Source organism: Gobio gobio (genome assembly GCF_949357685.1).
Source record: "Gobio gobio genome assembly, chromosome: 18".
Lineage (NCBI taxonomy): Eukaryota > Metazoa > Chordata > Actinopteri > Cypriniformes > Gobionidae > Gobio > Gobio gobio.
In genome coordinates, this window is record NC_137111.1 from 51,329,214 (window position 1) to 51,345,465 (window position 16,252).

The window sequence follows — 16,252 nt, forward strand, 5'->3', positions numbered from 1 at the left end:
TCTCTTTTTTGGCTCATTTTATCTGTAAAGGAAACGCCTAATGATTCTGCACACCTGAATATAAGGTGCTTTTCATTTCCAGCCTTCATGAACTATTATATATCACTTATAAATGATTAAATACTTAATTAATAGTAGGTATTAATATTAATATGGTTTGTAATTGGTCAAATGAAATGAAAATCAATGTGCCTAATAATTCTGCATGCAGTATGTATATTAATATATAGGCTATAACTTTTTCTTGCTCAAGACACATTAGAGAAAGTAATAAACTCCTTAAAATGCTTTTTATTAAAATCTAATACTATTTATTACATATTTGAAGTGAATCATTCTGAGGTTCTGAGAAAAAATGCTTTAGAATTGAATCAGAAATCTATGAATCAGTTTAATGAAGTCTAACCACTGAAAGCTAATGCTGTCCCATCAGATTCTGTGCAGTTTGGTCATTAAACTCAAACACAAGTCAATAATCCTCTGACTGACGTGAGAGCTGTGGATGGCATCTCTCCTCTTTCATCAGGACAGACTAACTTTAGTTTATCAGTCCACAGCATTTATATCCTCCGCTTCCTCATATGAAGCTCTCGCTTTCACTCGCACCAGTCCAGATAGTTTCATCATTTTCTTTAGCAATTATATTAACTTGTTCCATTGTCCATTGTATTGTAATATGTATTGGTATATTGTAAATACAGTGAAGAACTTGTTCATTTAGTTTGGAAAGTTAATTAGTACATTAGCCTGTTGTAATTCAGCATATTCAGAGAGAATATCCTGCTAAAAACATTGAGAAGAAACAATGAGGGACACGTGTTATATGATTCATTATAATACATTATTTAATAATATAAGGCTTATGGATCATGATGTGGCCCATGAAGCATAATGCAGATTTATGTGATGAATGTATGGAAGCAGAAACTGTAGAACATGGCCATTGATATTATGAATGAAACCGAATTGAATGTAGGAAATTAATACAAATCTCATGATTCCAGGCTTTTACAATATCCAGCATCTTGGAGATCCAGAAACAGGAGAAATGATCAATACTCTGCTGAAATCATTAGGTTAAGCGGTATTAAACACTTGGAAATATGTTGAGTATGTCGCTCCATTGCTATAGATGGCGATATGAACCTGTTTAGCTGCTTCACAACCCGCAGGTTAAACCCACAAAGAAGACGAAAACGAAAGTAATAAAGTTAAACACGTAAGCACAGAGAACTGCTATGGCGATGATCGTCAGAATGAGCAGTAAAGGCTGTTAATCTTGTCCAGAGGCAAACACACAGCAGCTGAACGACACGGAGAGCTTTACCACAGACTGGACTCTCCTGTGGGATTACACCACACAACCAACAAACCTCCAGGAAGAGGAAATCATGCTTCAAACACTGATAAACTCTCTTCTCACTGCACAGGACTGTAAGTTTAATACTTGTCTGATTACAGTTATTTGGGGGATAAAATATAAGTCTCATAATGTAAACGTGATTTGATGTTACTAAAGGCCTGTTCTTATTCCGGGAGTTTTTTATAGTCTACCCCGAACAGACTGTCAGAAATGAGGCCTACTGGAATTATTTGAAGGGCACAGATGTTGTCGTCCATTTTAGGATGTTGTTGTTGTTGTTAGTGTGTTGTTTTTGACTTCTAAAGTACCAGTCCATTTAGACGGGATGAAACCTAGCACGTAGTTAATCCCATACGGTAAAAAAATATATTTCAAAATAAAATAAAAAATGGCCAAAAAATATATTTTAAAATATATTTACATATATTTAAAAATATATTTTTGCAAATATATTTTTTGGCCATTTTTTGTATATTTTGAAATATATGCGAAAAAATATTTACATAAATATATTTTCTACCAATATATTTTTTGGCCATTTTTAAAATATATTTTCAAATATATTTTTCAAAAGCATTTAAAAATATGTTTTGCCCTCCATGTATTTAAATCCAAGAAAAATACATTCACATGTCACATTTAAAGAGAAACTTTATTTGTCTGCTACACATAAACATTTGAATACATTTTCCAAGAAACATACTTTACAATGTTCAAAAAAATTATAATAATACAGTATATACATTTTTTTTTAAGTTTTTCCCCCTTTCAAGCAGTGAATTCCCCCTGTTTAGAATTGACTGTAATCACCAAAGCCTCTTTGGACACATTTGGGAATCTCTTCTTGACTGCCACTGCAGGAGACAAAAATCACAGCTATATTTGAACTGAATTTTTCTAGTAAATTTCCCTTTCACCAAGTATTGACTTACCGTATATGGCGGGCATGATTGCCTCGTCTTGCCTCGATTACCACTGTCAGTGTTGCTCTTCCCTCCTACAAAAGACAACACAATACATACACATTTGAACAGGGTACAGAGGGCACACATTGTCCTATGACTAGTTTTGGATTTCCTGATATTTTTGTTCACAGGGGAACTAAAACAATTATAGGTATGTTTAATTTTAAATATATTTAATGGGCATATTTTTTGGACCGTGTGGTTAAGAAACTGAAAATGCAGGAGAGGTAGAATCAGCCTTTTTTTACACTTTTGCACTGCATTTTCACTTAAAATAAAGGGATAATGAAATCTCACAAAGGCAGATTAACTTAAAGGGTTAGTTCACCCAAAAATGAAAATGATGTAATTTATTCCTCACCCTCATGCCGTTCCACGCCCGTGAGACCTCTGTTCCTCTTCAATCAATGTGTCGTCACGAGCCGCAGGGTTTAATTTGAAGTTGTCTGTCCATGTTTTTTTTACTCTAATACCCCTTTTCCACCAAAGCAGAGCCAGAGCTAGATCGGAGCCAGAGCCTAGTTTCAAATCGGTTCTTTGTGTTTCCACACCCAAAGCCCCAGCTCCGAGCCAGGAAAAGTGGTTCTTAAGTAGCACCAAAACATTGCTGGGCTAGAACAGGGCTAGAAGTAAGAACCGATTCCGTCAGGCGCTGGGGGCGGGGTCAACAAGACGAACACAAACTTGAGATCCGCCATGTTTGAAATAGCAGCTAATGGAGCTAACAGCTGCTGCTCGTTTGTAATCTCCGTCTATACAAATTACGGCGAACTACATGAATGCGTTGGATTCGCTGTGTTTGCGTTGTGTTTTGATGCCGATGTAGGATCGTAAAGCCATGTGAATGAATAGTAACGCAACGTTTGCATTGTTGATGGAAGGCTTGTTCGCAGCGGTGCTGTGCAGAGACCGATCGCCGTATGATAATGAGTCCAGCGAGAGCATACAACTCCTTATGCTTTTGATTCACTCATGCGGTTTTTTTATATCATACGTGGATCGGTCTGCGCAGTGACGATGTGTCTCGAACAAGCCTGGTGTGTGTGTTTCCCGCTGCCCAGGGTTGCCAGGTTTTCACAACAAACCCGCCCAATTGCTACTCAAAACAAGCCCAATCGCGTTCCAGGCGGGATTCCCCAGTAAAAATCACATTTGGGGGTAAAATATGTGTTTTTTGGCATGGTTGCCTACTAAAATTCGCAATATGGGGCTAAATATCACATAACTGGGGTCGCTTCATCCCGCGGACATGAAAAAACAGCCCGCGGCAAAACCACATACTTGGCAACATTGCCGCTGCCTCGCTAGCGTTGCTGAGAGAGATGAGACGTATATAGTGACGTAAGACCGGCTCTGTTGTGGCTCTCAGCTGGTGGAAAAGCAAACCGGTTCTTAGAAGGCTCCTCAGTCGAACCAACTATGAACTGGGACTAGCTCTGGCTCTGAATTAGCTCTAGCACTGCCTTGGTGGAAAAGGGGTATAATAGAATTAGACTCCATTGACATGCATTCTATGACTGACACACCGCAACGGTTGAAGTTAAAAATCTCCATTTGTGTTCTACTGAAGAAACAAAGACACCTACATCTTGGATGGCCTGGGGGTGAGCAGATAAATGTCAAATTTTCATTTTTGGGTGAACTATCCATTTAAATCAACACTTAACTTGTCTTGCTTATAATAGCCTACTTTTTTTTTTTTTGAGGAAACATGTTCAAAAATAAATAAATAAAAACGAGGCAGGTTGTCTTAACTTACACCTCTCCGCAAAATTAATATAAATCTGATCTTCAATTCTTGCGCTATATGCACATTTAACGGAGTTCATGTCAACGAAAGCAACAGATATGAGCTGCATTATAGGCTATTCATCAGCTCATTTCAAGATCAAAGACCGCAATATCAGAACGAGTGACCTAAGCACTGTAAGAGCATTTAGTCTCATTCGTTTTAATGAAGATGATTGTGTTTTTGAGCATCTAAGAGGTTCGGCAGTTTGCGTGTTGGCTTGCTTTACTCATTTGCGGCGATACTCTAAACACTGTGAGCCATCTTAACAGTCGTGTTGTCATAGTCTCATGTTGTTTCCACCAGCGCTGCACACCTCATTGTTTCTTTTAATTAATGAATGTCTAAAATATAAAATGAAGGAAAAAGCCCGCGTTTGAGGTATGACGTGAAAATTGGCCCGAAGCCTGTCCCCAGGGGCAGAAATAGGGGCTCTTATGATGCGTTCACACCAAACGCGAATAGAGCGTCTGGCGCGAGTGATTTCAATATTAAGTCAATGGAAATGCGCGTAGACGCGCGTCTGGAGGTCTCGCGGCGCGGAAGGCGTGTTTCGCGCGAAGGACGCGAATCCGCCTCATTCGCGCGTCCAGTTCGCACGAATGGCGCGAATTGGACACGAATTGAGCGTCTTGCGCGATACGCGCGTTACACGCGAATGGTGCTTTTGTGCATTCACACGTTTGAAGCGAATTCGCGTCTGACGCCCAAATATTTGAACTTTGGCGTCAATTCGCGCCACGTTAACCAATCAGGAGCCTGCTTGCTGCTGTCACGTGGTAAAGTGACGTGTATGAGAAACCCTGCATAAATTAAAAATAGTACTATTGTGTCACAAAATGTAGTTTTAAGACTTTTTCAGGTGGGAATGTAGTTGTTTAAAGCTCAAATCTGTGGTTTATTTATAAAGAGAGCGCCTATTTAAAAAAAATAATCTTGTGTTTTTGGAGTTGTGAGATCCAGGCGATCACCGGGCAATCACTGCTCATAACCCCGGCGAAGGCAGCCTTTCCTCGGCCAGTCCTTCTGCCGTCTGCCTCTGGCTCTGATGTCCTGTAGTGGTTCGTCTTGTGTGGATCTAACGGCCGAGCTTTGCTCTCATGAATCTATAATTTGTTGTCTGCCAAATCGTTTTGACTGAGGGCAAAGAGAAGTTTCATAACTTTATATTTTAAGGATATTTAAATATACATGCAGTGAAGATAATGTAGGAGTTGCCTGGACCACATTTGTGTGGCTATTAATGCTTAATATATATGTTTAATGAAAATGAAAAGAGGCAGAGTGGTGTTTTATGTCTCCTGGAGTGCCTTTAACGTGCGTCAATTTCGCTTCCAACGCTCGATTTCTACGCGCGTCCAATTCTCTGCGGACGCGCGAATGCATTTAAAGTGTTCGCGCGTGAAACTAGACGCGGTAGACGCGATTTTGACGCTCAATTCGCGTTTGGTGTGAACGCAGCATAAGTCTGTTCTATAACTGACCAGAATTATTTTTACTAGCTACTATAATATATCAAAACTGGGACGTAACAAATCTGTGTGTTTTGTATCACTATTCATTGCCCGTTCGCAGAGCATAAGCCCTGCCCGCGTGAGGCGCGCCGCTTCTCCATATTCCAGCCTTTATTAGAGAGAAGGATATGTTCAGCTCCTTCCCTCCGAAGCTTCCAATATACGATGTTGATTACTACAGAAGCTTCGAAGCTCAAAAAATGGTATTCGAAAAATAACCGAAACCGACATTCAGAACTTCTAACCAACGTATTTTTTCCATGTCGGTTATTTCGGTTTTCACGTGACTCCGCCCCGTCAGTCACATCAAGTGCAGTTTGCAGGCACACACAGAGATGCAGGAGCAGTTATCTGTGTTTATAGATGCCCAGAATCACTATAGTAACTGCATGTTCTCTTACGAGAGGTTCTCTCGTATTGCGTAAGTTCCTTACGCTACGGGAAAGTATTCTTTCTTTGAGATTTCTGAAAAACCCAAAATTATCCTTAATTTTGTAACATTGTCAACGCAGTGCGGCAGCCTGGCAGACCATAGCAGGCTATTCCAGCGTGCTATTGGCTGCTCTGCTGGCAACTGCAGCAGCCTATCGGTGAGCCCGCGTGACGTGGCGACCAATGAGGGCGCTTCGCGCCCACCTGGCTTCATTTGCCTACAGGTGGGGCGTGGCCACGTGTATATAAGCAGGGCTCACGGGCTGCATATTCGATTTTCTTTTCTTCAGCGAAGCCCTTCGCATCGCTGGATCTGGAACCCGCCGCCGTTGAACGTGCAGACGAGCAAGCAGAGGACAGCGCCTGAAGAAGCCGGCAGCATCGCGCCACCTTCAGCCATCCGTGCCTGCTCTGCTATCCGGCAGCATTATATCCTTTTATTGCTCAGTGTTGTCGCCGCTGCGTCACACTTTCACAAAAAGAGCCGAGCGTTTTTCTAAAAATGTCTCGTTCCACCTGCGGCTCGTGTCACGCGCAGCTCAGTTCCGGGGACCGCCATGTGATCTGCGCTCTCTGCCTGGGCCGTGATCACGCCGCCGCCGCACTTCTCGCCGGCGGATGCCCGGAGTGCGAAGAACTAACGATGTCGACCCTGCGGGCTCGACTCGATCAGTTCGAAGATGACATCCCTCCAGTCTCTGCTAAGCCGCGCAGGAAAAAGCGCCGCTCGCAGCGGACTCCGGAGTTTGCCGAGAGAAGCTCGCCGGAACCCTTCCCGCCCGCTTCACTCTCGCCTTCCCCGCCCCCACCCCAGGCCGCCATTTCTGTTGCCGCCTCTGGGGATGAGGCGGATGCGGCCGCGGAACGCGCCGACAGCTGCTCCATCATGGCTTCCGACAGCGAGGAATGGTCTTCCGCGACCTCCTCAGTCCGAGCCTCCGGACGCTCTCGAGCGGGTGAGGACGCCGAACTGTTGCGCCTTCTCACCCGGGCTGTCGAGCAGCTAGGCCTCGAATTGGCCCCGCCTAAGGTGGCAGCGCCGAATCGGCTCGACGGATGCTTCCTGAACAGTCGCCGCCGTGCGCCCACCGCCAGGACTGCACCCTTTCTGCCAGAGCTTCACGAGGAGCTCGCGAAGTCCTGGAACGCGCCATTCTCCGCGAGGGTCTCGTCTCAGGCTTCTTCGACGCTCTCACAAGTTGACGGCGCGGCTGAGAAAGGCTACAACGCTATCCCTCCGGTGGAAGAGGCGGTCGCAGCGCACCTTTGCCCGCCTTCTGGTTGGCGCTCAAAGGCTGCCCTCCCGTCTAAGGCCTGCAGAGTGACGTCATCGCTGATCGGCCGCGCTTTCGCTGCCTCCGGTCAAGCTGCGTCTGCTCTGCACTCTATGGCCGTGCTGCAAATCCTCCAAGCCAATCTCCTCCGTGATCTGGACGAGAGGAGCTGTGACGCTGAGCTGATCACGGATTTGCGAAGCGCGACGGATCTCTCCCTCCGCGCTACCAAGACCGCAGCACAGGCCCTCGGACGCTCTATGGCCTCCCTCACGGTAGCTGAGCGCCACCTCTGGCTCACGCTCGCGGATATGCGAGAAACAGAGCGCGCGGCCTTCTTAAACGCCCCGCTCTCTCCATCTGGGCTCTTCGGACCAGCGGTCAAGGGGATCGTCGACCGCTTCTCCGAAGTACAGAAGACGACGCAGGCCATGAACCTCTTCCTGCCTCGACGCCCAGGCGCCAGCAGTAGCTCCGTTGCTCGCCGTCCTCGCGACCAGCCAGCACCGAGCTCCGCGCAGCGCCCGGCGAAATCACAAAAGTTGCATTATTTCTGGTTGCACGGCTCACGCCGTATGTGTTTCAAATGCAGTAAATGTGCCCACTTTTCTGTGTTCACCCCTGCACATAAGCACTATAAACCCCGTGTCCCCCACTCACATAAAGCGGCCTCCGGCCGCTCGAGTGCTAGAGTTAGGTCACGTGTCCGCTTGTCTGCGTCCACGCCTAGCCACCACACGCGCTGTCACACAGCCACTCTTAACCGGTCATGTTCCACGCGTAAGAGTTGTGCCCGCTCAAACGCGCTCACACATTTTCGCGAACATTATGCCTCAGGCGCTACGCGCCGCGCCACACACCATTTGTTTTCCGCCCAAGGTGGCCGAAGCGATGAGTGTAGGGCCACACACAAGACATTCCCCGCTCAAAGCGGTAGAGACACAGTGTGTAAGGCGGCCAGCCACCGAAGGCTGGCCCACAGCACAGAGAGCGTGCGCACCGCGCCCGCCCCTCTTATACGGGCCGTCAAACCCGCGAAACGCGGCGTTTCGAGCCCAGAGGCCGTTCTGTCCCGTTTGGCACACGCGAAAGCGTGGGAAGCCATTCCAGGTGTATCAGAATGGGTGCTGAGAACAGTGAAGCACGGCTACACTCTGCAGTTCGCTCGCCGCCCTCCGCGCTTCTGTGCGCGTATAGAGACGAGAGTGAGCGAAGAAGTAGCACATCTACTTCGAGCGGAGATAGCCACGCTGCTGTGCAAAGGGGCTATAGAACCGGTTCCCCATTCTATGAGCGAGTCAGGCTTTTACAGCCGATATTTTCTCGTGCCAAAAAGGGACGGGTCGCTCAGACCGATTCTGGATCTGAGGCGTCTGAACAAAGCTCTTTTGAGGAGATCGTTCAAGATGCTTACGACCAAGCAGATCCTCGCGCATATTCGCCCGAGAGACTGGCTAATTTCCCTAGATTTGAAAGACGCATATTTTCAAATCAAGATAACGCCGCGTCACAGGCCATTCTTACGATTCGCCTTCGACGGCCAGGCCTATCAATACACCGTCCTTCCGTTCGGCCTGTCACTAGCACCCCGTACATTTACGAAGTGCATGGACGCGGCCCTCGCTCCCCTGAGAAACCGGGGGATGCGAATATTGAACTACTTGGACGACTGGCTCATCCTGGCGCAGTCAGAGGCCGAGCTCCTCGCCCACAGGGCAATGCTGCTCAGCCATTTGGACAGCCTGGGGCTCACGGTCAACTGGACCAAGAGCTCATTAGTGCCCACGCAATCAACCTCATTTCTGGGTTTGAATCTGGACACTGTGGCTATGTCTGCCCGCCTGTCACCACAACGCACGCGCCAAGTTCGGCGCATGGCTGCGTACTTCCGGCCGGGCAAAATCGCACCCCTCAAGCTTTTTCAGAGGATGCTGGGACGTATGGCCTCAGCTGCAGCTGTGCTCCAGCTGGGCTTAATGCGCATGCGCCCGCTGCAACGCTGGTTAAACGCCCGAGTGCCTCACAGAGCCTGGGCTGCCGGAGGTTTCAGGATCAGAGTGACTCAGGGCTGTGTTGCAGCCCTAGAGCCCTGGTTAGTAGCCGACTGGTACCAGCGGGGAGTGACAATGGGGGCCATCTCACACCGCAAAGTCATCTCGACGGACGCCTCCACCTCGGGTTGGGGCGCCGTTTTCGAGGGCAGACCGGCCTCGGGCCTCTGGTCGAGCGGAGAAAAACTCCTACACATAAACTGTTTGGAGATGATAGCGGTAGAGAACGCGCTCAAGCAGTTTCTCCCGTTTATACGGGGACACCATGTGTTGGTCCGGTCGGACAATACCACGGTGGTGTCCTACGTTAACCCTGCAGGGCGGTGTCAGGTCCAGGTGTCTGGGCAATCTGACGGAACGCCTGCTCGTGTGGGCACACAGCTCGCTGCGCTCGCTGAGAGCGGCGCACGTTCCGGGCCACCTCAACGTGGGCCCGGACAAGCTGTCCAGGGGCCTCATTCTCCCAGGAGAATGGTCCCTGCACCCCCAGACAGTCCAGCTGGTATGGCGCCTATTCGGCAGAGCGGAGCTCGACCTCTTTGCAACAAAAGAGAACGCCCGCTGCTCGACGTTCTTGTCCAAAAGCGAGGATGCGCTGTCCCAACTTTGGCCCAGCCTCCCGCTGTATGCTTTCCCGCCGATTTCCCTATTGACCCAGGTTATAGCGAAAATCAGGGAAACGCGCCGCCCGGTGCTCCTTATAGCGCCGCGCTGGGAGAACCAGATTTGGTACCCAGAGCTGGTGAAGCTGTCGCACTCACCCCCCTGGCCAGTTCCGCTGAGAGCAGACCTCCTCTCTCAAGCAGGAGGGTCAGTTTGGCATCCCCATCCAGAGCGATGGTCTCTGCATGTATGGGTGACCAACGGATACCCGTTGACCTGCCCGAAGGGGTTATGAACACGATCTCACACTCTAGAGCCCCCTCGACGAGGCGGTTATATAGTTCTAAGTGGTCGGTGTTCACTGAGTGGTGTGCTTCCAAGGGATTGGAACCGCAGCAATGTGGGGTCCAGCGGGTGCTCTCCTTCCTCCAGGAGCTCTTGGAACTGGGCAGGTCCCCTTCCACGCTCAAAGTGTATGTAGCGGCTATAGCAGCGTTCGCCCAGACGACGCTAGGCAGCACGCTAGGAAGGAACGAGCTCATCATCCGTTTCCTCAGAGGAGCTAGACGGATGAATCCCCCGCGGCTCCCATCGGTTCCTATTTGGGATCTGGCCTTGGTCCTAGAGGCCATGAAGGCTCATCCCTTTGAACCGCTCGAGACTGTGGAACCAAGGTTCCTTTCGCTAAAAACCGCGTTCCTGATAGCTCTGGCTTCAGTGAAACGCGTGGGGGATCTACACGCGCTCTCAGTGAGCCCGACGTGTATGGAGTTCGGTCCTAATGACTCTAAGGTCATTCTCAGACCGAGGCATGGTTATGTCCCCAAAGCGATCGGCACTCCTTTCAGGGCGCAGATTATCTCCCTCTCGGCTCTGCCAGCATCCGACGAGGGGGATGGTGGCAATATCCTCTGCCCTGTCAGGGCATTGAGGGTTTATGTCACACGCTCCGCCGCCTTCAGGCGTTCTGAGCAGCTATTTGTTTCGTTTGGAGGGCGCGCTAAAGGTCTCGCCTCCTCGAAACAGACCCTGTCCAGCTGGATAGTGGACGCGATTGCAACTGCATACGCTTCCAAACACCTGCAGTGCCCGCTAGGTGTCAGAGCACACTCCACCAGAGGCATGGCCTCTTCGTGGGCTTGGGCCAGAGGGATTTCCATCCACGATATTTGCGTGGCGGCAGGCTGGGCCTCCCCGTCTACGTTCGTGAGATTTTACAATCTGGAAGTTCCTGCCTTACAGGCGAAAGTGTTATCAGTTCAATAAGGCTGTTGGTTCTGCCCGGTGATTCTGCGCAGACATAGCTCACATACTGGTAGTAAGTTCGGTACAAGGCTTATGTAAATTTGAAGGAGACCGGCGGTACCGTTCCCTCATTTACGAAAAGAGCTGTTGTGAGTTTGAAGGTGACCGGCGGTGCCGTTACCTCACTCATATGACAAGATATTGTGAATTTGAAGGCGACCGGCCTTGCCGTTCCCTCATTCATGAGACAAGGTGTGGTGAATTTGAAGGCGACCGGCAGGTGCCGTTCCCTCATTCATAAGGCAGGGTGTTGTAACCACCCGTTGTAACCACCCGTCAGTTCAAACGAAGTGTCCGTATATGTGGTGGCCCGTTTCCTTTACCGGCCACCCTGCCCGAGCAGTGTTATGGTCCCCGGTTCCCTGGGATACATATGCTGTATGCGAGGCGCGCACGGCGTTGACAATATGTTCCCGTAGCGTAAGGAACTTACGCAATACGAGAGAACCTCTCGTAAGAGAACGATACTCGGTTACTTAACGTAACCTCGGTTCTCTCTAGAAGAGGGAACGAGTATTGCGTTCCTTGCCGTGCGCCCCGCGGGCTTTTACGCTTCAGAACTACGAAAACCGAATATGCAGCCCGTGAGCCCTGCTTATATACACGTAGCCACGCCCCACCTGTAGGCAAATGAAGCCAGGTGGGCGCGAAGCGCCCTCATTGGTCGCCACGTCACGCGGGCTCACCGATAGGCTGCTGCAGTTGCCAGCAGAGCAGCCAATAGCACGCTGGAATAGCCTGCTATGGTCTGCCAGGCTGCCGCACTGCGTTGACAATGTTACAAAATTAAGGATAATTTTGGGTTTTTCAGAAATCTCGAAGAAAGAATACTTTCCCGTAGCGTAAGGAACTTACGCAATACTCGTTCCCTCTTCTAGAGAGAACCGAGGTTACGTTAAGTAACCGAGTATCGTTTTACACAGTTTATACAGGTCAGTTAATTGCTGTTCTTATAGCCTACGCGCTGACACACACACACACACACACACAGACGGTGCGCGCAAGCCCTGAATCCAGATCGCTTTCACTTTCATGCTCATAAAGTTAGTCAAGTACATGCGTTTAAAGGCTTGCCAGTTTCAACATTTAAAGCGATTGTCCACTATTCAAAAACATCAATACGTATCCGTTCAGTGCTCAGCTTCTTTTCAGTGACACAGAGCCGAGCCGTGTCGCGTCTCTGATAACGCGCGCGCGCGCGCGCCCTGAAGGCAGACTCTTTCACCTAAGTCCTCACAAAGTTTGTCATTTGTATGTGGTTTAAGCCCCGCCAGTTTGAACAGTAAAACGAGTTTCGACCATCAGATGTGTATTATGTTGAACTAATGCCTGATATATTGTGACAAACGAACACTCAGACAGAATCTCGCACATCACGTGAAGATCGCGAGCAGAAACGCAGTGTCACCGCCGTCCTGTGACTAAAGTCACTAAACTAAAGTAGCTTAGAAACTCAACCGTTATAGGCATACATTTGAATACCTTTGAAGTAAGTACAAACCACAGCTTCATAATGAATAGAGACGGTATGACTAATTCACACACACAATCACTCTCATATCTCTACTCCCATAGACAATAACTGCTAAAAGTGAACCGTTTCCTTCAAGTATTTTAAAATCACAAAGAAATGCACTTTTTCATTAGAAAAAAAAATCCACCTTTAATAGTAGAAAATATTTACAGTACAAACCTTATCAGTGAACTTACTCAAAAACCTTATGAGGGCAAAAAAAGCAACAAAAAAAAGCAAAATAATCGTTCATTAATCGTAATCGAGGTCAAATGTTCAATTAATCAAGGTTTTTATTTTGGGTCAAATCGTTACAGCCCTAGGATGGATGCACTTTTATGGACTTCAAAACAGAAACAGCCATTCACTGCCATTATAAAGCTTGGAAGAGCCAGGACATTTTTAACTTGGGTAGTGTAAGAAGAATGTCAGACACACCTAGGATTACTTGAGGTAAATCATGGGCTAATTTTCATTTTGGGGTGATCCATCCCTTTAAATTGTGTCTCATGATTAGCCTCACCCTGCATAAACTATATCTGTCACTTCTGCTACTGAAAATGAAAAGTATATTTAATTTTTACAATAATTAGTCACACATTTAAACCTGTAGGTGGTGACAAATTTTGTTATAATCAACTCACTGAATTATTGACTCAACTGGTTCCTCGAAAAAAAAAGAATAAAGAATAAACATGAATGACCATCTGAAGGTGTGTTGAGGAGACATTACAACTTACTGTCATGTATATATGTGGTGTAATGTTAATCGCTAAATCAGTGTTTCAACGGCGGAAAGACGTCAATATATATGTTTGTAAACTAAACAATGTCATGTAACGTTAGCATCACATTTACCTCAGGCAGTCATTCAGTGTCCACAGAATCATATTCACTAGAGAAATCAACTCTTTCACTAAATATATGCTCTATATTAGCCGTTGTATTCATTATATTAGCCGTTATATTCATTATATTCTACTGAACCTGTTAGTGATGTCTCGATTATTTCATGAATGTTAAATAAACCTGTCATGAAAATGACAGACACTGTGTAATTATTATATTTCAACTACGAATTGGAGAAGAAAACTATTTTATAATTAGATTTAGAAGTTAATGCAAAAACTGCCTAATGTGAAGTTTACATGTTTGCATACAATGTGTTATTTGAGTGTTGATTATTATACCTAAAAATAAATAGCAACTGAATTTAGGCTAATAGTTTGGGCTCTATTTTGTTAACCTTTAATATCAATGTGCAAGTAAGGGCTCCCTATATAATTTACAGAAATATCTTCAATAAACTTTTAGATATAATTTAATTCATTCAAGGACAGACACTTTTTTTCTTCTTCAGTAAACCATTGTTAAATATAAAAAATAAATAAAAATCAATTTTGTAAAACTGCTGTACCGAACTCATACCAAACCGTGATTTCAAAACCGAGGGACGTACCGAACCGTCAGTTTTGTGTGCCGTTACACCTCTACTGTCAGTCTTTTATTTTTTGTGTCATGCGTCACAACACTTCCTTGAGTTCCAGGCATTTCTGTGTTGTAAATAACATCATTTTTAAAATATTAAATGTGTCATTCTCTTTAAGTCACGCTCAGAAATATGTCATTTGCATATTAACGATTAACCGATTCTGTATTTATTCATTCACTCATGGTGCAAACAGTGGTAAAAATAACAGAAACAGCAAAAGTAATTATCCCAACCATGTCTTCAGATTACAAATAATGATTTACTGATAGAACTTCAGTAATTTGAGTTGATAAGATAATATTTCCACGAATTCTTCAACTAATAAAAATAAACAGGCACCGTAATAGGTGCACGCCAGCCAATGAGATTCCCGTTTGTGCATTCGTTTCTTCCTGTTCATGAAAGGCTGAATAATTCCAAATAAACGCCATTATTTTACAGGAAAATACAACAAAGGAAATTGTTTACATGTAGTACATCAATTCTGTGTGGTATAAGACTCTCTCGCTCTCTCTGTGAGTGTGTGTGAAACACTGAGCGCTCTCAGTCGCGCCTCACACTAGTGTTTAATGTGCGTCAAAAACACTGCGCATTCATTGAGATGAACTGAAATAGTGTGCTTTACCGATCGATTGAGACAGAGCGAATATCTTAAGCGCTCAGTCCAAGCGCTCAGCGAGTGAAATACATCTGTTTGTACAGGTTCAGAGTGCCCTCAGGTAGCCCCTCGTTTAGCTATGAACTCTTCCGCAGTTGTTTTCGCTCTGCACGTGAGATGCGGATTCAGTGCCCCTGCTCCCATCACGCGCTGCGCGTAGGGCACCGGGTGCTGCTTAGGGCACCACCAAAAAATTCTCTCTCCAACCCCCGTTCAGCCATACAGAGTGACGAACACAGCCACCGCGGCCATCATAAAGTAATAACGCTTTAAGCATCAAGAGACGGCCAGCGGCGACATGGTGCGGATGGGCCGCGCCATCAACTAGGCTTTATCGTTATTATCGCGGGAAGACGAATTCTTATCGTGGGGAGAATTTTTACCGGTATATCGCAAACGATAAGATATCGCCCATCCCTAGTTTGCAGGTCTGTTCATTTGAGAAAACTGTCAACTGAACAGACACTCAAAGGTGTTCACGGCAACCCGTCAAAATAAAAGTTTGGTTTAACGTGAGAAATTTTTCAGAATATATTAGGCTACTGTTGTAGCCTACAGTAGATTTTACTTTTGTCTCTATGTAATAATAATTCATCTCAACTAATAATAATAAAAATTGTGCCTAGATGGTTGCTTATTTTTCATTTGGTCTTTTTTATAAACAATGTTTACTTTTAAACAGCATACAGCCTTTAAATGTTATGTATTATTTACTTATAATGATTATCATCATAAATAATAAACTCATTGAATTGCATTTAATTTTTTTAAATACTTAAATAAAAAAAATTGTGGTACCGAAATTGGTACAGATCTGGCACGCATCTTCCTGTATCATTGCGTGATACTTTTGTATAATTTTTGTAAAGTTTTATCCTGGTCGATATTTACTGTCATTATATGGATAAGTGCGTACAGGACGTTTTTAAAACGTTCTGCTTTTTTTTGTTAAAGTCTCTGCAGCTAGTGTAGCCTACTTGAATTTTATTTATCTGCAACAATATGTTATAATTACAGTTTTGTACAATAAATGTTCTCAAAACTACATACAACGTTTCTTTCTTTAAAAAAAAAAAATACATTTAGCAGTTTGGCTTTCCATAGGGTCTAACCTGTTCTGAAATGGTTCTATTATAATTTTTATATCGCAATATATATCGTTATCGCAAGAGGCTGCAATGTATATCGCAATATGGATTTTAGGCCATATCTCCCATCCCTACTGTACAGGCTCCACTGATGGAGCCTGTACAGTAGGTTTCGTATTTGAGCCTGTTATCAGTAACAGGCTCA

General features: G+C 45.8%; 1 protein-coding gene across 6 annotated transcripts in view; it reads left to right on the forward strand.

The window, feature by feature from the left end:
• Window positions 1-1,170: 1,170 nt before the first annotated feature.
• LOC307142162 (uncharacterized protein) overlaps window positions 1,171-16,252 on the forward strand; it is a 248,757-nt gene continuing 233,675 nt past the window's right edge. For all 6 annotated transcript variants that reach the window (XM_079842775.1, XM_079842776.1, XM_079842777.1 and 3 more), the window contains exon 1: window positions 1,171-1,434. The gene's annotated coding sequence lies outside the window, so the exon portion shown is untranslated. The remainder of the gene's footprint in view (window positions 1,435-16,252) is intronic.